General features: G+C 42.5%; 1 protein-coding gene across 10 annotated transcripts in view; it reads right to left on the bottom strand.

The window, feature by feature from the left end:
- Positions 1-22814, bottom strand: part of ZNF462 (zinc finger protein 462) — a 148958-nt gene that overhangs the window by 100610 nt on the left and 25534 nt on the right. The window contains exon 1 of one of the 10 annotated variants that reach the window (XM_082403714.1): positions 16638-17330. The exons of the other annotated variants lie outside the window; for them this stretch is intronic. The gene's annotated coding sequence lies outside the window, so the exon portion shown is untranslated. Of the gene's footprint in view, positions 1-16637; positions 17331-22814 lie in introns of those variants that run through there. 10 annotated transcript variants of the gene reach the window in all.

The following is a 22814-nucleotide window of genomic DNA, read 5'->3' as shown; positions in this document are numbered from 1 at the left end:
ATTTAGGGAATTCCCTGGAGGTCCAGTGGTTAGGACTCCGAGCTTCCACTGCAGGGGGCCCAGGTTCAGTCCCTGGTCGGGGAACTAAGAACCCGCATGCCGCAAGGCACGGCCAAAATAAATAAATAAATAAAGATGAACATTTAATAATGTAAAAACTTACAATCGGCTTCCCTGGTGGCGCAGTGGTTGAGAATCTGCCTGCCAATGCAGGGCACATGGGTTCGAGCCCTGGTCTGGGAAGATCCCACATGCCGCGGAGCAACTAGGCCCGTGAGCCACAACTACTGAGTGAGCCATAACTACTGAGCCTGTGCGTCTGGAGCCTGTGCTCCGCAACAAGAGAGGCCGCAATAGTGAGAGGCCCGTGCACCACGATGAAGAGTGAGAGGTCTGCGCACTGCGATGAAGAGTGGCTCCCACTCAACTAGAGAAAGTCCTCGCACAGAAATGAAGACCCAACACAGCCAAAAATAAATAAATAATTAAAAAAAAAAAAAAAAAACTTACAATCCACAATGAAGACTGATCGTGAATATTTATGCCCCCCCTCCAACAGCACCAATTGGAGAAAGAAACGAAAAAAAAAGGCAATACGAGAAGAGATAGACATAAGTACTTAATATGTTAAATGGAGAAAGGCAACTAAGGATAGAAATAACAGAATTAATAGAATTAAGAGACACATTTCAAATTCTGTATCCTGGAAACAGGAAGCACATTTTCATTTCAAGCAAGTATGAGACATTTACAAAGATTTTCAAATGCCCATGGAGGTTTACAAGCATCTCTGATGCCAGAATTAAGAGATTATAAATTACAAATAGGAAAAAGTAGTCTATCATTTCTACTTACACAGCAGCAAATCTAGAGGAAAAAGGAAAACAAAAAATTCCAGACACTTGGAATTTTTTAACATTATTCTAAACAAGTTTGGATAAACAGAAACAAAAACTCAACTACAGAACGTGACTTTAAAAATCTTATGTATGTAAAATGTGGAATTTAACAAAAGCTGTACTTAGAGGAAATTTCATAGCTCTATGAAAATTATAAACAAGAAATAATAATACTTCTTATAAATCAAGAAATAATACTAAATGAATGAAACATCTAACTCAAGGAAAAGAAAAAGGAAGAAAAGACGAAGAAAGAATTTCATTAAGATCGAAAATCAGGAATCAAAAAATCAAAAAACAATAAAACTGCCTGAGTAACCACTTATTTTTTTAAAATGTAATTCTGTGTAAAATTAAATAAAAACCACTATCTAGCCTAACAAGAAAAAAGAGGGGAGGAAGGCAAAACACAAATATAACTAAGAAGCAGAAAATATCCACGAATGCAAAGGAAAATAAAATATAATTTAAAAATTACTATGTACAACTCATAGTTATATTTGTAAACCTAAACGTCATAGATGATTGTCTAGAAACACATATACTACCAAAATTAATCCAAGAGCCAACCCAACCAGAGAAGAGTCTTCAAAAATTCAGTATATCAGAATGCTTTTTAAATTGGTCCAAAGTCTGAAGTGTAAGACTTTCACCAATATATTTCCAAACACATTATAGTGTAGCACAGATATCAAAGCTTACCCCCCCAAACAATAAATAGTAATATAAAAATAATAAAAGCAGACCAATGCACTTATAAATATTGAGGCAAAAATTCACAATAAAATCCAGGTGCACATTAAAGGAATATCACTCCATGATGAAGTGGGGTTCACTGCAGGAAGGCAGTATTTCAGTACCAGAAAATTTAGGGAATTCCCTGGTGGTCCAGTGGTTAGGACTCTGCACTTTCTTTCACTGCCGAGTGCCCGGGTTCAATCCCTGGTCAAGGAACTAAGAAAGATCCCGCAAGCCACATGGAGCGGCCAAAAAAAGAAAAGAAAGAAAATCTATATTCTACTACATTAGGAAGTCAAAGGAGAAAAAATGATTTGATAACACAGAGGCTAGACAGCATTTGATGATATTCCAGAACCATTTCTAATAAAAATGTTTTAACAAGATATATATATATATATATATATATATATAAATCAGCAGCATGCTTAATACTTTATAAATATTCAAATCAAAAACTAGACAAGGATCATCACTATTACTTAGTACTGCAGAAATCCTAGCCCACGTATTTGAACAAGAAAATAAAGAGAAATAACAATTTGAAAAGAGGAGATAAAGTCTCTAAACTTTATAAGGTAATTCACCTGGGTGTGGGCCCAGGTGAACACTTTCACTTTCTACTTAATGATTTAAAATTTTTTCAACAAGACGTTATTACTTTAACTTTTAAAACAACCATCAGGGCTTCCCTGGTGGCGCAGTGGTTGAGAGTCCGCCTGCCAATGCAGGGGACTCGGGTTCGAGCCCTGATCTGGGAAGATCCCACATGCCGCGGAGCAACTAGGCCCGTGAGCCACAATTGCTGAGCCTGCGCGTCTGGAGCCTGTGCTCCGCAACAAGAGAGGCCACAACAGTAAGAGGCCCGCGCACCGCGATGAAGAGTGGCCCCCGCTCTCCACAACTGGAGAAAGCCCTCGCACAGAAACGAAGGCCCAACACAGCCAAAAATAAATAAATAAATTAAAAGCACGTTTAAAAAAACAAAACAAAACAACCATCAAATGTAAAGCACTGGAGTGATATGGCACGGCATTGTTAGTTATCAGTGGTTTGCACCTCCAGTTCACCAAGTATGTTGACTCTTCTGCCAGCCCTGGCGTTCCATTTTCTACCCAATTAAAGACTGTTAATGACTCCTTAAGGCAATAGCCTCAGATGATCCCTATGCAGAGATTTTAGGAACTCCAGCCTTAAGGTCAGGAAGATAATTTTTAACTGATTATATCTGCATATAATCGTCTCAAGCAACAAGCTGCTCCACCCATGCATTGAAAAGTCTTTTAGTTCTGTGAAAAGCTATACTCTATCTCCTCCTTAAAGAAATTCAAGCAAGTGGAGGAAAACTGTGAGGATGACCTCCTGAAATAATTAAATTAAGAAGCCCGACCCAATGTCTTTCCCTCATAACCATCTGGAAAAATCTCAACCTTGGACCCGTGTAAATCAGTGTTCTCCCTACTCTTAGATTGGTATCCCTGCAAATTCACGGTTTCAAACTTACCCAGTAGTCTGATGTTTACCTGTCTTCCATTCTTCACTGTGTCTAACTGAGAAAAGGAAGAGGTTTCCATCTTCTGTCTGCCTTTCCCTTCCTCATCCCCGCTGGTACCCATCCTTTCCCTCTTCTCTTGCCACAATGGAAGGCGTGCTCCACTCCCTTTTAGCTAAGACCTGGGCTCCTGATCAATGCTCTCCTGCCTCACCTGGGAGCCCACCTGGTCTGCATTTTCAATTTCTCTCTGACTACCAGCTAAATCATTCCCATCTTAAACTCTCCTATCCAGGAAGAACTCCCCAGCCCCCGCCCACCACGCACACCACGCACACGTGCACGCGCACGCACACACGTACGCGCACGCGCACACACCGTGTCCCTCTGATCTATCTTCTCCCCTGGAAAAACACTATAGGTACAGTCAAAGCCACCTAGGGTTGAATCCCTGCTCTATGCCTTATGAGCTATATGAATTCTTGACAAATATTTAAATTCTCCAAATCTCTATTTCCTCAGCCATACAAAGGAATCCACATTTCATAGGGTTGCTGGGTGGAATAATCTGGATAACGAACGTAAAGCATTTGACATAGTAGGAAGACTTAACCATAACTGCCATAATTACCATTAATTCCCCCTTTTCACAGACAAGCTGCTTTCATGCTCCTTACTTCTCCCTCAGTCCTCTACATCTGGCATTTGTAACTATCATTCGGCTAAAACAAACACACCATGGTCAGGAACGACGTTCTTCGGACAAATGAAAGAATACTTTTTCTCCGTATTTAACTTAACCATAACTTCTGCACCATTCTCCACCATACCCCACTTTTTCCTTGAAATAACGCTCTTCCCTGGATATCTAGGATTCTCTCCACCAGAACCACCAATCTGCATTCATCCTTCAGTCTTACTTTAGACCAGGGTTTCTCAACCTCAGCACCACTGACATCCGGGGCCAGATGTTTGTTGTGGGAGGGCTGTCCTGGGCCCTGTAGGATACTTGGCAGCACTCCTGGCCTGTGCCCAATAGAATCCAGTAGCATCTCCCTCCCTCATCATCCCCAGTAGCGACGACCAAAGTGTTTCCGCCGCTCTCACTGGAGACACTGGTGGCAGGATCACACGCAGCTGAGAACCACTTTCTCCAGAAAACCCCTTTCTCCAGAAAACCCTGTCCGGCACTCCAGGGCTGGGTTGAGACCCTTCCTAGGTGTTCCTGAAGCTCCCAAGCATTTTCCACACAGCACTGTCTGCCTAATTGCCTGTCTCCTCACACTGCAGTGTGAGTTTCTTGGCACCAGACACTGTGTTTGGTTCGACCTCAGCCCCGGCCACTGTCTGGAACCTACATATTCTTCTTCCTCCCGCCGAAAACAAATTTATTATGACATACTTTAATAGATTTTCAAGGTAAAAAACCCCGAGCACACGATGTAAACTTTGATTGTAACATGTATCCTTTCTGAGAAATGTACAAATGTAGGGGAAAGTGGGTCTCTGTAGCTAGGAAATAAGGAATCAGGCCGAGCCAATGGGCTGCATGCGTTTGTGCATATATGTATCTGTGTGCCCGGCAGCGGTGGGGGGAATGTTGATGGAGGAACTAAGGATCAGAATTAGAGAAAGGCTTTAGCGTCAGTCCCCCATGGCCATGAGTTAGGGGCCTGGCTTGTGGCTGGAGGCTACTCTAAGGTAGATCAGCAGGACCCTTCTGCTGGCCTATTTCCCTCTGTATTCTCAAGCTTAAGTCATCTCCTTCCTAATCTCAATGCTGTCCTTGTCTTCAGACTTCCTGGTTGATTTGGAAATTCTGGAACTTAATGATATGTTTCTACCTGCATCCTCCCTCTCTCACATCCTTGTGCACATTACTATGCCCCTTATACTGTCCCTGCCTCTGGCAATGAAATTTCAGACAAAGAAGAGTGTCCTTACAAAATACCATTTTCACTCATAAAACAGTGCTGTATTCCAGGAGGCTGGTGTATTGGAGGGATGAGAAATGTCAGGATTGAAAAGAACTAACTGGTCTCCAAAAAGTTTATTTCTATGGAACTACTCAAAAAATATAAGTCCTTGAAGACCCACATATTAAAGAGAAATGAGGTCACTGATGGCCAAAGTTCAGCACAGCATAGGCAAAGCTCTCTTGTCTCCAAAGCTAAGAACCCCAGGCATTCAGCTCCTTCGCCTGCATTACAAAACCTGTGCTTCTCCTTAAGGAATTCTTGGGGGAATCGTTCCTTAACAGGCATAAATAAGTGAAAAAGGAGCTACACATGTAAAGCAATTATACTCCAATAAAGATGTTAAAAAAAAAAAGGCTGCACAACAGAATACATGGTCTGTTGCTAGTTAAATAATAATGGTCATAATAATAATATTACTATACAAATATAGGAAAACAATAAGAAAATATACTCCCCAAACCCTCCACGGTGAAGTTTTCTCTGGGGGTGGAGTTAAAAGAACTTTCACTTTCCCTGAATTCCAGCTTCTACAATGTTTGTTTATTTGTTATTAGTATGTTGGTTTTACGAGCTGGAAATGATTTTTAAACATTTGAGTGTTTTCAGAGAAATAAGTAAACAAGCTAAACAGTCTCCCTTAAAAAAAAAATCCCCAGGTCCAACAAGTCAGCCCACATTTTAGGGAACGTGTGGGTGCGTGATCACTTTGGTGTGTAAATACTTAATATGTGTCCACATAATAATGTGGGCACGCTAACAAAAGCGGCACAGCCAAGACTGACCACAGAACACTAACTGCCTATTAGCAAATGGACTAGATGTCAATGCTTTGCTAGTTTTCTCCACGAACTTCAGACAGGAGGTGTGCCCCATACAATTTGAGAAAGCAAGGTTCAGCTGGAACACACATTTGAACACAAACTTTAATCAATCAATCAGTGGACCCCATTGATGGACCATTCCATCTAATGTTCAGTTTTGTTCCATGAAGCCCAAGGAAGACAAAGACTGTCCTCCAGGGACTGCACCATTTATCTTATACCTCAAAAGAGGTACATCTTAAATGTCCCTCCAGGAAATATTAGAAACAACATAATCCATTACCCCCCTGGAGATACATGGGACACCAGTCATGACCACCTCATCCCACAACTGAGATAAGGTGGGAAATCTGAGACTTAATGAGGTAAAGTCTGGCTTAGAAGTATCTTGTCATTGCAAAGGCCATTACATCACATATCTAGACGGGTGAAAAGGGAGTCACTGACCTGGAGCTCTCTGCCCTCATTTAAAAGAAAAATCATTTTCAACTGAGTCCAACACACATATTTATTGACCAGCTCCCATGTGCCAACACCATCCATTTATTGAACGCCTGAGTGCCTACTAGGTAGCTGGTATGGTTCTAGACCTGGCCAAAAAAAAAAAAAAAACCGGAAAGAAACATGGGGGCGGACAAAAGGCAGGTATAAGGCATGCTCTTTCTCATGGAAGTTAAAACATAGTTGGGACAAGACTAACAGAAAAAAAAAAATTAGAGACTGAAGAATTATAAACACTTTATAATGAAGCGTGGACTGTTACGGTACAGTTTCCAAGTACAAAGATGATGAGAACAGCTGGGAAAGCAAAGGACATGGTGGGTCTGTGGGTTTGATAATGAATGTTCTTGAAAGCTAGGCAGCCAGCTGGGTCAGTAGAACTAGCCTAGGTTTGAGCAAAGAAAGATAATAGGATCTCACCCTAGCAGTTAGGATCTAGCTTTATTGCCTACCACCTAACCTCAGGCAAGATACAGAACTGCTTCCTCACCTGTATAATGGGACTAAAAATATCCATCTCATAGGGATGAAATAAGATAACATCGATGGAGCCTCAAATGTCAGATGCCTTCCTCCCTCCCTCCCTTCACTGGGAGAGCAACAGGGAACTCTTATCATCCTTAATCAGGGGAATGTGATATAATGAAAGCTGTGTCCTCTCAAGATTATTTTGGCAGCACTATGAAGGACTTCTGGGGGTAGGAGGAGGGGAGGAAGGGGGTGGGGGTGATACAAGCTGCTCAAGCAGCTGCTGAGATGGTCCAGGGATGAGACAAAGTAGGTCTGGACCAGGAAGATGTACTGGAGGTGAGGAGAAGGTGGTCAAGCCTACACAGTATGTAGAAGGGAGAAATGACAAAAGCCAATGCTCTGTGGATTGATCTAATCACCAGGTCACCACTTTCTGACCCATTTAGAGTAACTAATGAGATGTGGTCCAAGCTCATTTTTTAAAACATATGTCAAGAACAGTTAGTTCTTCAGTGATCGATGAAAAATTATCCTTTTAACTGCATTTTTAAAAAGAACAGTGCCAGTGAAGGCGTAGAATATCACCCAAGAAGCAACAGCCTTTAGGTTGGAATACTTAACCGGATGGTTCTCAGAGATACACCATCAACCTATGATAATGGTATTCTTATGTATTTTCTATGTAACGAGGTAGCAAGGAAATTACCCAGACCTGTACTATCAGAAAGAAATATAATGCAAGCCATGGATGTAGTAATTTTAAATTTTCTAGCAGCCAGAAACAGGTGTAATTAATTTCAATAATACAGCCTATTTAGCCTAATATATCCAAAAGTATTATTTCAACATATAACAAATACAGAAACACATTCATGAGATATTTTACATTCTTCTTCTCCCGAGTCTCAAAATTCAGTCTGAGACTTACAGCGACATCTCCATTCGGACCAGGCACATTTCAAATGCTCAAAATGGCTCAGGGCTACTGTATTGGACAATGTAAACTTAGACAACCTTCAAGGATCCCTCTGAACACAAAGTACTTATTCAATTGAGTTTTCACTGGAATTCACCTTGAGGTAGTCTCTACTGCAGCTGAACATCTGGAGTGAGAGATTTTTAAATGCTAATCTAATCACATCAGTTCCCTGGCTTACAGCCCTGCAATGTCTTTACGTTTTCCTTAAGACTAACCAGTTAGGGATCTCTCCCATTCAAGGAGGGTCTGTCACATTAAGTTTTATGGATTATTGAAATAATATCTTGATATCTTCTATACGAATAGAGATACAAAGGTCTCTTAAAGCACAATCTCTCTACCTACATTGTCAAGCTGGCTTTCTAATGCACCAGCCCCAGAGCTGATCAGCTGAAAAACACCTTCGGCCAACGAGGGCTATTTTGAACCTGGCAATTGGCCTGACTAGCAGCACCCAGCATGGTAGTTAAGAGCATGGGCTCAGAGCCCACTTGCCTGAGTTTGTATACACTTACTAATTGCCTGGTCTTAGTAAATTGTATAACCTTTCTATGCCTCTATTTCCTCGCCTATTTCATAGGATTATAGTAAGGATTAAATGAGATAATACATAAAAATTATTTGGGCACGTTGTCTGTCACCAATAATTCTCAGCCATTATTTTCATGGACTTCTCTGTCTTCCAGAAACACCAGTATCGTGTTTCTCAACAATCTCAGAGAAGTCTGTAGGCAGCATTGCACAATGGAAAGAGCACAGCTGACCTGAGTTCACATAGCTGCATTGACACCTAACACGGACGTGACCACGTGCCAGTTACTTAACCTGTCTGGGCCTCTGTTTTCTCATCTGCTAAATAAGAACAACAACAAAATTGGATCCACTGAACAATAATGGTAAAGATTAAAAAACAAACAGAGTAGCTCATCTGGCCCTTAGAAAATATAGTGCCTGCCCTCTCTTGAGTACCACTTACATTTCCCTTCCCCTTCTCCATCAGAGCCTAATGAAACACATTAGTTTGGGAATGAGTTGGGATACATCTCTTCTGAGTGAAGTAAAGGCAAAGGAAAACTCTTGTGACAGGACCGTTTACTATTTCAGTGGGCATCTGCTACCTTACCATGTCTTTAATCATCACTAAAATCCATCCTACATAAGCCATAGCAGGCCATCTGGGCCACTGGCTCCGAGAAGGACTATTCTGTGAAGAACATGGTGACTTCCTTCCACAATGAGACATCCTCACAAGGTTAGAGGATGTCTCCTGAATATCCCCAACTTCCTTTAAAAGCCTACAAAGCATTTGTCATTCGTGGGTGAGTCATCCATGGTGTCCTGGAAAGGACTGGTCAGAAGACAAGGTTTGGGACTTTGTCCTGGCTTTCAACCAGCTGTGACTTTGGGGAAGTCACTTGACCTTTGTGGATCAGAGAGAGCACATCTGCTTCAGGGAGTTGTGGTGGAGAACAAATTTACATAATGTGTACTGAAAGCCCTAGGTCTCATTTATAAAGAGTTTTGCAAATCAACGTAAGGCAGGGATTTATCTAAACCTGCCTTCCATATTTTTGTGTGCGTTGGTAGCGTATTTTGGAAATTTGCCCTGAGATAGGGAATAGGACTCTTGCTTTATGTTCTTTGTGTCATCTCCTACCTTTTTGCCCAGTTCCAGAGTTAGGAACTGGAGATCCAGACCTCTGACTTTGAGAGCAGGGATAGGATGAGGCAAAGAGGCGAGAAGCCTGGGGCCAGGGTGACTCATGGCTGTGGAATTCATGAACGGGTGGAATGCTCTCTGCATTTCTCTTCCCTGTCAAGTTTCTGGGTTAGCAAGGTACAGATGATACACGGAGGAAACAGGCATATTTCTTTGCGGACCAAATTTTTATATATGCACACACACATGCGTACGTGTGTGTGCACGTGCGCCTGCCTCCAGCTATGAAGGAAGGCCAAGATCTAAGCAAATTATTCCTCTATTAGGTTGCATAAAACCAGAAACCAACATTGTGTTTTAAGAAAAGGGTTGTTGTAGAAATTACAACATCTCTTCTTTTGTCTTCTTCACTGCCTTGGAGTTTGGCAAATTAAACCCCATAAATCCTTTGATATGATTAAAAATTTTTAATAAAAAGTGTTAGGTGAAAAGAAAGAACTCCTTTGACAAGCCATTAAAATTCTCAAACATCGTGAGCCTCTGAAGTCATGGTTTAGCAGGTGGGACATGGGGATGTGCAGGTTGTGTGAGAGGCTTAATGATGCCAGCATTTAAAAAAAATAAAAATAAAAAAATACAAAGATGATCCAAAACCTAAAGCAAATAAAGCCTGTATTACACACTCATGCATAAAGCTACATAATCTTCCGTCCAAGTTGTGCTTTTGTTAAATGGATGCCCGGATTATTCTAGAACAATAGGAAAGGACCTCAAAGGGGACATTCCAAATACCTTGTGTGTGGATTTTCTCACACAGCTGTAGTTGTTACAACTCTATTAAACCAGCTGCTAATAATTTTCAAACGGTCCATTCGTTCTACCAGCGACCTTGGGCCACCACCAATTTCAGACCTCATCTTCATGTCTTAATCAACAGCCTCAAATGGAATCCCCTCCTCTTTCAACAGAGAAATGCATCTCGAAGAAAGATTGTTGATCGCATAGCTTCTTTGTCATCAGGGAATTTGTATAATGTGGAATTTAACCTACAAACCCCAATCTTCCTGAAAGGAAAACGATTCCTCTGAGATTTCCTTCTCTACAGCAAGGTGAAAACAAAACTTTTTTTTTTCCTTTTTTTCCTTGTTTAACAGAACAGAATGCATGGATGGGTCTCTCAGGGCTCTGGAAAACTCTCTTGAACGTGCTTGATCAACAATGGGAACTCATCCAGGGCAAAAAAAAAATGCCAGGAAAATATATCCTAAAGCTACTACAGATAAATCTAAGAAAACATCACCTTCTCTATAATCAAGGGTGTGGCGAGGAAAAGAACTTACACAAGTGATTTCATCTTCAGATGTGATGTATTAATGGGACTGAAGATGATTCGGAGAGAAATCAACACCATGAAAAAAAGAGTGCCAAGACGGAAAGGAATGTCCTTTTCTTAGGCTTGGAACCGAAAATATTTTTCTCTCTCGTGACCATCTTAACTTCAAAAGCAGAAGCAAGGAATGTCAATCCGTATGGAGCTCCGCTGGCCGCGTACTCTGTTTCCATTCTTTCCACCGAGAAGGGGAAAGGCAGCCCGTTGTAGGCCTCTGCCAGGAGAGACGAGAAAAAAAAAAGATACCACTTGTTTTTAACTTTCCGAGGACACAGACAACTCAGGGAGAGCGAAAGCACAGAGATGGATAAAGATGACTTTGGAACGAAGTTGTTAGATTTTAAAAATCAAGAAAGTGGGAGAATTCAAGAAATGTCAGAATTTCCAGTAACAAAAAGCATGGGCTTCATAGTTTGTGTGCTAGGAAAATGCTTTTTCTTTGCCTCTTTCTGTTACTTCTTCAGTACTTTTATTCCAGGAAGAACTTCTCTTCATTACTATAAATATATCAACCTCTCATTTCCTAGAAATCCAGCATCTCCTTTTCTAGTCGGTGTATTCTCTGTTCCACCTTCTGACTTTTTACCAATTCTCATCAAATTAGCTTTAAAAAAAATCTTGATTTCCTGTACTAGCCATATTCTTTGTCCAAAAAAAAAAAAAAAGCCTGCCTTATCCTTTTACTCAACCAGAAAGGTACAGAGGATATTAGGAATGCCATTTAGTCTTCAGGAATAAAGATGAAAAAGTGGCTTGGGGCATCTCTTTGTTCACTCTTGCTGGCAAGTTTCCAGGCAAAAGTATTTGGTAATCTCATGATAATTGGACAACACAGCCCATTATGCACTCCCTACGATGCAATATTGTTTCATGTCACAGCATGATGCAAGTGACATGAGCTTTGGTGTCGAGGACAAAGGCAGGGAGTGACCTCTGGGATTCCACAGCAAAGCATATGCCCTCTGACCTGGACACACGGGGCCAACCTGAGACATTCACCCGTACAATGAAGGTAAGCCAAAGCGTGGCCGTGTGAGTGGCGACAAGCCTCAACTGTTTCCCATCACAGATGGTGTTTAGCCTAACCACATAATAAAACAATGTATAACCATGGTTTATGGACACAGAGAGAGAACCGTGGAAGACAGATAGGATATCTGATTAAAAGGTTTCATGTCCTGTGCAGTATGCTAGCTTTTTATATGCCCGAAAAGGGACTCTAGAAGTAGATGAACAAATTTTCCTAAAGATGTTTAGGAGACTCTTCCAAACCAAGAGACTGGAAGATCACCAGTGTTCCTGAAAGAGGAACTTCAGGCGTTGCTGGGGTGATGACTGGAATTTCTGAGGTACATACATGCAAATGATGGTGGAACACAGACTGACAACAGATTTGGAGAATAAGGTCATCCATAGCCTAGTCAGAGCCAGGGAAGCCTTATATATGGTTTTCATTGCCTAAAGAGCTACAGGCCATCACCAGATTTTATCAACTTTTAGTAGAATGTTAAGCAATGATGTATATATAGATTGCACACTGCAGAAAAAGCCTGGTCTAAGAATCCTGCAGGCGTATTAGAAGGATGGCAGAAGGAACATGATCAATGTGGAATCTAGTCTAGAGCATAAAGCATTCAAGGGAAGGGTGATGCCCGTTCATTGGTCTGAATATACCTATACATCAATGCCACTTGCAGCTTCTTAAGGAAGTGGTCCTGCATGCTGATCACCTGGGTACCCTGACATGTCTGAAAGAGTGGATGACAAGAAAGACGTCCGACAGCTTTACTTGGGGGAGTTGATCTTCAGCAATTAGAGAGAACATAGAAGCCAAAGAAAATGCATTACAGTGCATCCTAGGAGGTGTGGCAGTGCATTACACCTGCCAACTATGGGAGATAGAAACACTAGATTATGCGCTTCTAGAAGACAGGATCTGGTCTTTCTGTCACTCTCCAACGTTTAGCACAAATGCTCGATAAATGTTTGAACGAATGACCAAATGAATGAATAAGAGTGAAAGACAGGTCCGTCCAGTGTCCAGCCTTTAAAATCGGGGTACCAGGCTGTCTTTCTTCAACTAACCAAGCGAAGTCTGAGCCGGGTAAGGCTGTGCAAACACCAAGAGCAGCCACAAATCAAAGAGCAGGGCAAGGGCTGCATAATCTGACAAAGAGAGTTTGCCAGCCCTGTTCCCTTTTAACCAGACTCCCCCATACATACACCACATCCCATCACTGGCGTGACCTTCAAATTCAAAAGACAGAAGCAGGGAGGCAACAACAACCTGAGCTCGTTAAAGATCCCAACAGGGGAGCAAAGAGGCAAGTTTTACAAGATAAATGGCAGCAAGGCAGCAATTTCTGAGGCCTCTCTTTTAAAAGGGGTGCAGAGGAAGGGCGTGTACGTAAGGAGTGGAAGTACTGACTTCCACCTAGGTTCCCCATTAGGCCAAAATTTTGCAAAACCAGGTGTGTGCAATTTGCCTATTAAAGTTCTCACCCTGGGGCAACTGACAAGACTTATCAGTCCTGGAAGACATGTGCTATGACCCCAAGGCAAGTTAAAGCATATCCGGAATATTTTAAGCTAGCAAGAGAATCTTTTTGTTAAAGTGAAAGGGGATCATTTTGCCAAAACAACTGACTGGGAGGGAAAGAAATTAAGAGTGGTGTGTTCCCCAGGTTTGTGCAGAAATTAGACCATTATTTTCCAAAACAAAGGCTCAAGGTTAGATGGTGGTTCCAGAAGCAAAAGAAACGTTTTCTATTGATGATTCTAAAAGCGGTGGTGCTTCAAAAGGAAGTGTTCCAGGGCTTCCCTGGTGGCGCAGTGGTTGAGAATCTGCCTGCCAATGCAGAGGACACGGGTTCGAGCCCTGGTCTGGGAAGATCCCACATGCCGCGGAGCAACTAGGCCCGTGAGCCACAACTACTGAGCCTGCGCGTCTGGAGCCTGTGCTCCGCAACAAGAGAGGCCACGATAGTGAGAGGCCCGCGCACCGCAATGAAGAATGGCCCCTGCTCGCCGCAACTAGAGAAAGCCCTCGCACAGAAACGAAGACCCAAGACAGCCAAAAAAATTAATATTAATTAATTTAAAAAAAAAAAAAAAGGAAATGTTCCAGCAAAGGGCGAAAGCACCAAGGTGGGCTGCCTTGCCTACTTGCTGAGGTTGAGTCAACACTCTTTTGAATACCAAGAGTTCTTAGAAAGCTAGATAGCTCTCCCTCCTCACTGGCTAACATGGTGGGAAGAGGGATAGATGTGGAGTGGCCAATGGGAACAGACAGCTGTGGCGTTTCTTAAGAGGAGCTACTGGCTGCTGAAAATGCTAAAATATAGGACAGCCTCAATTCTGTTTTCCAGACCAGCCAAGAGGGGCCCATGGATGCACCTGCATGGGAAATCACAGAGCCCTTGCTATGTTGTTATCAACAGCATTCACCTCAAATTATATGTCAACAGACTTCTCTGCATGTGAAACGGAGCTCCCTCCCCGCCAAACACTGACCGGATTCAGGGCAAAGTATTCTCACACACACTTTGTTCCTACACAGGAAAACCATGGCAGAGTTCTGGTGGCATATGCTCCACATCCTGCAGATAAACAAAGCTGCATTTACAGAACACCTCTCCCGTGCTGGCCTAGCGCTGTGCTTGACAATCACAAATTCACAGCGCTCCTTAAATTGCCAGGCACATTTATACCCACCATGGGTCCTTATGACAGCTTATCTTTGGAAGCAGAAAGGGTTCTAAAATTATATTTAAAACCTCGTGAGGGTCACATCACAAGAAAATTTATGACCAAAGTTTCTCCTTCTAAATTTACTATGTAAACTACGTAAGAATAACTTGCAAAAGTCCTCTTGAATGACGGTTTCATCATTCTAACTATATAACATCTATAGATTCTAATATGAGGCAAGGCAATCATGCCCCCTGTGGATTTTGTGATAAACAGTTCATTTTTCTCATTAAAGAAGAGAAAAGAGAGATGGTACAGAAAAAAAATTTACACTATGGGTTTGGCTTTGCTCCTCAAGATCTAGAGGGTTTTTGTGCTATTTAACAACTTAGTTACCTTGGGCAAGTCCTTGATCTTGTTTTCAATTTCACTCTCATTTCCAAAAACTGAGATTAAATAAATGACCTCCAAGGTTCCTTCTAGTTTCAAAATCACAAGTAACAGGTAGGAAATCTCTAAGGTAATATCTTGGAGCAGTGATGGTCAGGATACAGGGATCTAGCTTGGCTGTCTTCTCCAACTTAGCTGTATGACCCTGGGCAAGTTTACAACCTTTCTGAACTGTCTACAGAGGGAAGGGATTTAATGTAGATGTTCTGGGAGGTCCCTTCAAGTAGGTGGGCAATGAAAGGCAAACTGTGGACAACATGTAAGAACAAATAAGAAGGCGGCAGTGAAACAGGGAGCTGAGTGACCCCTCACCAGTACCAGGGTTAAACTATATGAACGAAGCAGAAGGAGAACTCTTCAGGCTACTTGATAAAAACCAGTGAAAACCCTACCATTGCTTCAAAGTGCTACTTAACAACCTAGTTACCTTGGATAAGTCACTTGGAAAAGCTGCTTCATGAGTGAGTTTCCTCCCAACTAAATACCCTCTCCTTTGGTTTAAACCATTTGGAAATAGGAAGACCTCATGAACACCAAGGCGTTTGGGAGGGAGTGAGTCTGTGACTTTAAAACACATAATTGTAACTATGGGGAAGTACCCCCCCACCAAGGATTTCCCCTCTCCCGCAGCCTTCTCCTTTGACGCTTCATCTCCACGCTCTTTCCCAACATGACTAGACAAGGCACAGACCCCTCCAAGCGGGGCTCCGGACCATCTCCACCAATCAATCAAAATTGGCACAAGAACTAGAAGCTATTTGCCAGCACTGTTGTAGTGGAATAAGCATAGATGGCCAAGACAGGAAACTGAAATTCCATTTCAGGCTTCTTAACTTCTTACATTGAGGACTTCGGACAAATCACCGTAGCCTTTCCAGAGATGCAAAATGAAGGGGTTGGCCAGGATGATTTCATAGGTCCCTTCTAGCCTGAGAGGTCATTTCTTTGAATATCACCAGTGACTTGACATTCACTGCAGAAGATAGGAACTCCTTCCCTTTTGGACCCTATCTCCTTCTGTTTTTTGGAGTTGACACCGGCTGTGTACCCATGGGTCAAGATTTAGAATGTGCTCACAGACTATGTCTGGATCCTGCAGGCGGCACCCCGGCATTTTATTTATAAAACTGGGATCCAGTATCATTGCCAACATGCAGTGGCTTGAATCCTGAGAGCTGGATACCCTTGAGTCATTATCAACTTTCGAAACAGGCACACATTCACTCAGCTGAACAGAAAGACGTTTCAAGCTTCAAAATAATCCCAGATTTACATAAACATACTGGAGTCATGAAAAGACAGAGAAAGTTTCAAGGGTGGTCTGGTGAGGTAACTACTTCAGCCAGCTTCTTGCCACCCCACACCCCCATCTGTCTTTTGTACGCAATCAGAGATGTTCCATGAGTCGTGACATGGCTACCTTCTCTCCTGCGAAAGCCAACACACCAGCTTCTTGGGTATGAGGCACCTCTTGATTATCATTTAGTAAAAGACAAACGGTTCAAGTCTGTTATTTGATTCCAAACAGGCACCACACATTTGTTAGGCGACCTTGAGCATACTTTACCTTCTCCTGGGGAAAACACAAGCCTCCGTCTATCTCGATGAGGAAACATCCAAAGAGCAAAGCATTATGAGGACTCATGACTCTCTCTGGCATCTTCCCCTTCTCTCCAGGTGATGTATGTGAGGGGAGGGGGTACGGGATGGAGGAAAGAACTGGAAATGGTTAGGAATCAGATAGGTCCAAAGCACCAAGCGATCCTCAACATCAGTCCCACATGCAGGAGAGCCAATTCAAGTTGTCCTGGATCTAAAGTCCTGATGGGGGCATGAGCTCTGTACCATATGCCTAAAGGGTGACCTCATGCTGATTTCTGCTGGGGCAGCTGGAACAGGCCAGGATCGCTTGCCACAGTGATCTGAGTCACTGCTCAGCAACATCTCGGGGTTAACAAGATCACATGTTCAGCTGCTACTTAAAGCCTTGGAGGCACTTCAACCTCTTAACTTGGGTAAGCGGTAGAAGGCTGGTAGGTAGTGTCCAACTCCTCAAAATAACTTTGAAGAGACTCTCTTCCATTCTTGGAGCTTCTAAGCATGCCAAGGACATGACCATGAGTTCTGAGGCCATGACCACTGTTTTCGGTTCCTAACAAATGACTGTCAAGAAGAGACATTTCCTCAACTTTCTTCTTTCTATTCAATTGTTTCTTCTCTGCTGCTTCTAAAACAACATTCTTCTCGCTCCCTATGGGACCTTTAAAGTTTGGAGGAAGAATGAAGAAAGAACATCAAACATCCTTAAAAATATTTGTTCTGTAGCCACTCTTTTATGTGTGGAGGGTTTTTCGTGGCAGTAGCGGTGATTGTTGTTTCGGGGACAAACAACACGTAAAAAAAGAAATAATTTCCCTGAGCAACAGGGTCCTACTGTATAGCACAGGGAACTATATTCAATATCCCGTGATCAGCCATAATGGAAAAGAATATGAAAAAGAAAATATATATGTATAACTGAGTCACTTTGCTGTACAGCAGAAATTAACACAACAAATATAGTAAATCAACTATATTTCAATAAAATTTTTAAAAAGAAAAAAAGAAATAATTGCCCTGCTTTTTCTCAGGAAGCCAAAGTGTCTGATCTATCAAATTCTGCAACAGGGTCATCTTCCTTTTGGCTGAGATTAATGCAGAAAATATCCTAAAAAGGTTACACTGACCACACAACATCGCTTTGAAACGGAATCTTCTTCCCTCCAAGCTACATCTTATCTCTTGGGGGCAATGTTTACTTAGCTGGTTCATTCATTCATTCATTCACTAACCGGGCACTCAAGATCTATCACTTATCAGGCACATTATTAGACCCCAGATCAGGGTGATCCTGTAGTCAAGGGCATTCTGATTCACAAATGGGTCAGTGAGCTGCGGCCCAATATCAGAAGGACCAGCTTCAAAACAGGATAGGCAGGCAGCCACATGGAGCAAGTCCTCGGTCAACAAGTGCATCTCTTTATTGTCAATAGAAAAAAAAAAAAAAAAAACCCAGAAGCTAATTGGGTTGGTCAGTAGCAATCTCTTTGTATATAGAAATCAACACAATGTCACATCCCTTTGTTTCTGCCAAAGGTATAATACGAAAAAAACCTGCATCCTATTTAATTGATGAATGACAGATATTCTGCTAACATGGCTTCCATGGTGGGAGGGAGGGGAAAGGGCATTGGGGGATGGTGGTGGTGGTGAAGCATAGTAAGTAGCCTGCCACTAAGATGACACTTCCCAAACCTAAATCACTTGGTGTACTGTACCCTTAAGGTGCCCTGGAGGTACTGAATTCCTAGGGAAGAAAAGACGAAAGCCTATTCCATAGCTCAAATTATTAGCAGCTACAAATATCAAGTTCTGACAGCATCTCTTTTCCTTTTCCTACTTCCTGCATGTGAGACAGTAAAGCACCAGCGTCTGCTCCTTTCCCCCTTGCCAGCCTAATGATATTGAATTTCCAAGACCAGTGGTTCCTAAATCTGACTTCTAAGAACACACATTACAGGGTCCCACCCCAGACCTACTAAATCCCTCTCCCATGGTAGAAGCTAAAAATCGGTTTTTAATAACCTTCTTTTTGTTTCCAAGTTCTCAGAATGATTCTGAAGATCCGCCCAGGTGAGGAATCACTACCCTATACCACAAATACGGTGATTTTTTAAAAAAACAAATTCAAAAGGAACTGTCCACCCCGTCGCATCTGATTTCCCATACTTGTGGTTCCTCAAACATTTGCTTTCTGAGCAATGAAGAGAACAGAAGAGCCTCCTCCACCACCACCCAAATATCCAGCGATTAGCATACGAGACCCACAGATTCTTCACATTCTGAAGCTGTTAAAACAAACACCGCGTCTGGTGCAAAGTTTGCTCAGCAGCCCCCGTGGTTGTGTGGGCTCCCTTATCCACCTAAATGAACAAGCCAAGGCTGCTGATCCCAGGTAAAATGATAAATATATCAAAGGAGCCTCAGACTTAGACCCTGGATTCCATCCAGATTTCAGACCAAAAGATTGACTAATTCCTTGTTGGTAATACAAAAATAATAATACAAAAACAAAATCACCTGTTCTTAGCCACATCGAATAGCATCTTTCCTCGAAGTAATAACTTTACTCAGGGTACTTCAACGTCAAGCTTAGCCTAGCCCACACAAGAAATAACTAAGGACACGGATGCAGGGCTTCTGTACAAGGTACCCTGGGAAAATGCAACTCCTGAGAACGGGCTGGGATGCAATGTGTGAGGATTAAAATTGGAATTAGTAAACAGGACCATGAAGAGAAAAGTCTTTTCATCTTCTGTCCATACACTCTTCTGCCCTCACTAGGCCAACATTCACATGGTCTCGGCTTCAGAAAGGCTTTGACTTTCCTGCTATTCTCCTAGTCTCGCTTTAACACATACTTTATATTAGAATGCGTTCCAGGAAGCATATGGCAATAGAACTAGGTCAACCATTAACCAAATAACAGGAAACTGCTCTGCAGCGCACACCCTTCAAAAGCTTGCTTAATGAGCTGGCTCTTCAGAATATGTCCTTCAGTGAGCTTGGAACTAACAGGACCCATGGGTTTCTTTAACGCTGCAAGGTCACCTCATACCTAGAAGGTTTCTGCACACACTAGACTTTCAACAGTCTAAATCATTCCACTGAGATGTTCAAGAACCAAAGGCAAAGGTGAGGAAACATGTTTTCTGAAATTGCTTGACCATCTTCAAAGGGCACGACTCGTGTCCTGTCTCCACTGCTTCGTTCTTCCAATTCTGTTAAACTGATAGGAAACACTATATACTCACCTTTCCTCTCTGTAACTTGTCTGTATTCCTTGCGCTTCCATACCACCACGAAATACATGCCATGATCCACTTAGACTTGATAAGCCAAATAAAGTCTTGGGAAAATATCTGTCTTCTTTTGTCGTATAAAACTACGAATGAGCTTCCTCCAGAACCACCGGCCTTGAATCCTTGAGTATTGCCGAGTTTGAACGTTTCCTCTCCAGTGTTTCAGACTCAATTCTACGAAATCTAACTTTACAATGGCCCGAAGAGTCATTCAGGATCCTACCGGTAGACGGTCGTGCTCAAATTAGTATTCTTCAGAAACTACCAACAATCAAACTCTCCTTGGCTTCTTCAACCTAGACTGCAATCTAGACATTCTTACTTCCAAAACATATTTAATATAGATTGTAGAGTTGGGCAGTTTCCCTGGATTAATATTATATTTATTTATAATATTATATTTATTTCATTTTTCAATGAAAATGTCAGTGCCAAATCTCCACTTGCTGAAGTTGAACGCTGGATGTCTAGGAGAGTTGCAGTAGCCACCACTGCTTAAAAGGAACTAAGAGATTTTTGATTTCGGAAATGTCTGATTTCAGAGATGTTTGATTTCAGAAATCAAAACACATTTCAGAAATGTGTTTGGGGAACAGATATTCAGGAGCAACATGACCTTTTAAAAAGTGCTAGACTTGATTAACTAACTCAACCCATACTTATTGATTATGTACATCTGCCCCAGGCACTCAGCAAGGCACTGACAGACAGAGATGAACAAGGGAAACCCCACACCTGCCTTTCCACAGCTTCGAGCTAGTTCCATTCAGTAACTGACCATGAGCCAAACCAGTGGTTGGCCTTCCAAGTTGATTTGGCTAAATTTTAACTAAGTAAGGTCTTTTCCCCTGAAAACAGTCAGCAAGGCTTCCTTGAGCACCAACCTAAGGAATGGCACACTGGGCTAGAGGTCAAAGAAAAGCCTGTAAGAGTCATCCATATTGTGCAGTCTTTTGGATTCTGGATACCCAAATCTCTCCCATCAGGGCTATTCTTGGGAAACATCAGGTTTCTCTTTTCAGGGAGTTAGTTGTATAACCATAGTCAAAACAAAAACACCAGGACCTCATCTAAGGAACTTAATAAATAATCCATTACAGAATGCTCAAGATATTGCACACAGAGGTTAAGGGTTCCTTCCCCTTTACCAGATTTTGGGGTCGTGTTTCATTGAGGACCGTACTGGCTCTTAAAAGTCACCATATAATAAAAGATACTGCTCAGCCCCTAAAGCCAAGAAGTTAAATGTTTATCAATTCCACCAGGACAAGCTTCAAGGAGCCCCCTCACAGGGATTTCAGGTGGACTCAGGTGTATTCGGACTCCTAATCAGATAGTCACTGTTTAACAGTGCCCTGCCTATAAGAAGTGTTTTATAAAAACTGAAGGATGGGAGGAAAGGGAATTCGTATTTTTTATGTGCCCACAGCATAACAGGCTCTGCACCAGAGGTTCACATTTGTGATCTTATTTATTCCCCACAAGAAGTTTACAAAGTGGATTTTGTTTTTCCAGATCAGGAAATTGAGGATCAGAGATTAAATCATTCACTCAAGGTCACACAGCTACTCACTGGCTCTGAGGTCTATGTTCTTTCCACTACATACCATGGCCCTCACTGCCAAGGTCTTCACGGGCCTCCCAACCCTGACAGCAAAGGGTTCCCTTCGATGCGGTCTCTGCATTAGAGTCAGGTGTTCCTTCCCGATATGAGAGTGCGCTGCTCCCAATACGATCTCCAGGACCCTTCAAAGAGGGCCCAGTGTTTCTCAAAGTGCCCAAACACTGATGATGGAAAAAGGTCAGGCCGGTTCCTGAGATACGAAGCAAGATGAACTCAGCGGGTCCTCCTGCCAATTGCCCTTGCCCTTACTCATCTGCTGGAGCATGCCAAGGCCTGCCTGGAATGACGCAGGCAAGGGTCACCATGGGTGATCCTATACCCTTCCAGACTACTCCAAAATAATAGCTCGGGGCTGCAACAGGCTGGCTCCTTGAAAACCCACCAGTAACGTTTCAGAGGAATCGAACCTCTCAGAGAAACTCTTTGCATCCGTCAACCTCAGCATTAAACCCAGGGGGTACAGAGTAAAGCAGAGGTCTAAAGGTAAAAGGTCTAGGAATCTGTGGACCTAATCCATTTTGGAAGTCCAGGTCCTAATATTGCCTGCTGGCTGCTCCTTTTTAATTCACAAAGGAGACACAATATGTAATCTTCCCATATACAGAAGTTCTGACTACACATTTACACAGAAAAATGCAGATGAGTACCACAGTTATGAAAGGCCCAACTTCTGCCATTAATAAAACTGTGCCTCTGACAACCACTCTTTCTACTCACCAGCCCCACAAAACTGAGCCCAGAAAGGCAGGCTTGGTGAAATTTAGAGCTACTTAACATAAATAAACATAAAGCCCTCACTTGGGTTAGGAGGTGTGGCTAATTTTAGGTGACTGCTCCGTATCTGATGAAATCTGGAGCCTGGGCTTCTGACTGGTTTAATGCAACCCTCGCGCCTGCATCTAACCAACCCCACCTCAAAATTTTCTCCACTTGGGAAAACAAGTGGTAAGGTGGCTGAAAGAAGGAATTCATTCCTGTGCTGTGAGGTCTTCCCAGACAAACTGTCCAGTCTGCTCCAGCCCCCAGGCTGCTGAGGCACTGCACCAGGGGCTGACAACCACAGGGCTGAAGCATTTAGGAACAGCTGATGAGAGCCAGGCTTCTGCTGATCTGCTGATCTGCATCCGGGAGTACTCATTCAGGAGAGGCTGTGAAATCCTTCCGAGCAGGCAGCAGAAATTGAGAGGGCTCTTGGTGATCAAGTGCAACTCCGCTGGTC

Source organism: Balaenoptera borealis, assembly GCF_965194805.1.
Source record: "Balaenoptera borealis genome assembly, chromosome: 8".
In the NCBI taxonomy this organism is placed as follows: domain Eukaryota; kingdom Metazoa; phylum Chordata; class Mammalia; order Artiodactyla; family Balaenopteridae; genus Balaenoptera; species Balaenoptera borealis.
Note: the sequence above shows the minus strand (reverse complement) of the source record. Positions and strands in the feature narration are given on the sequence as shown.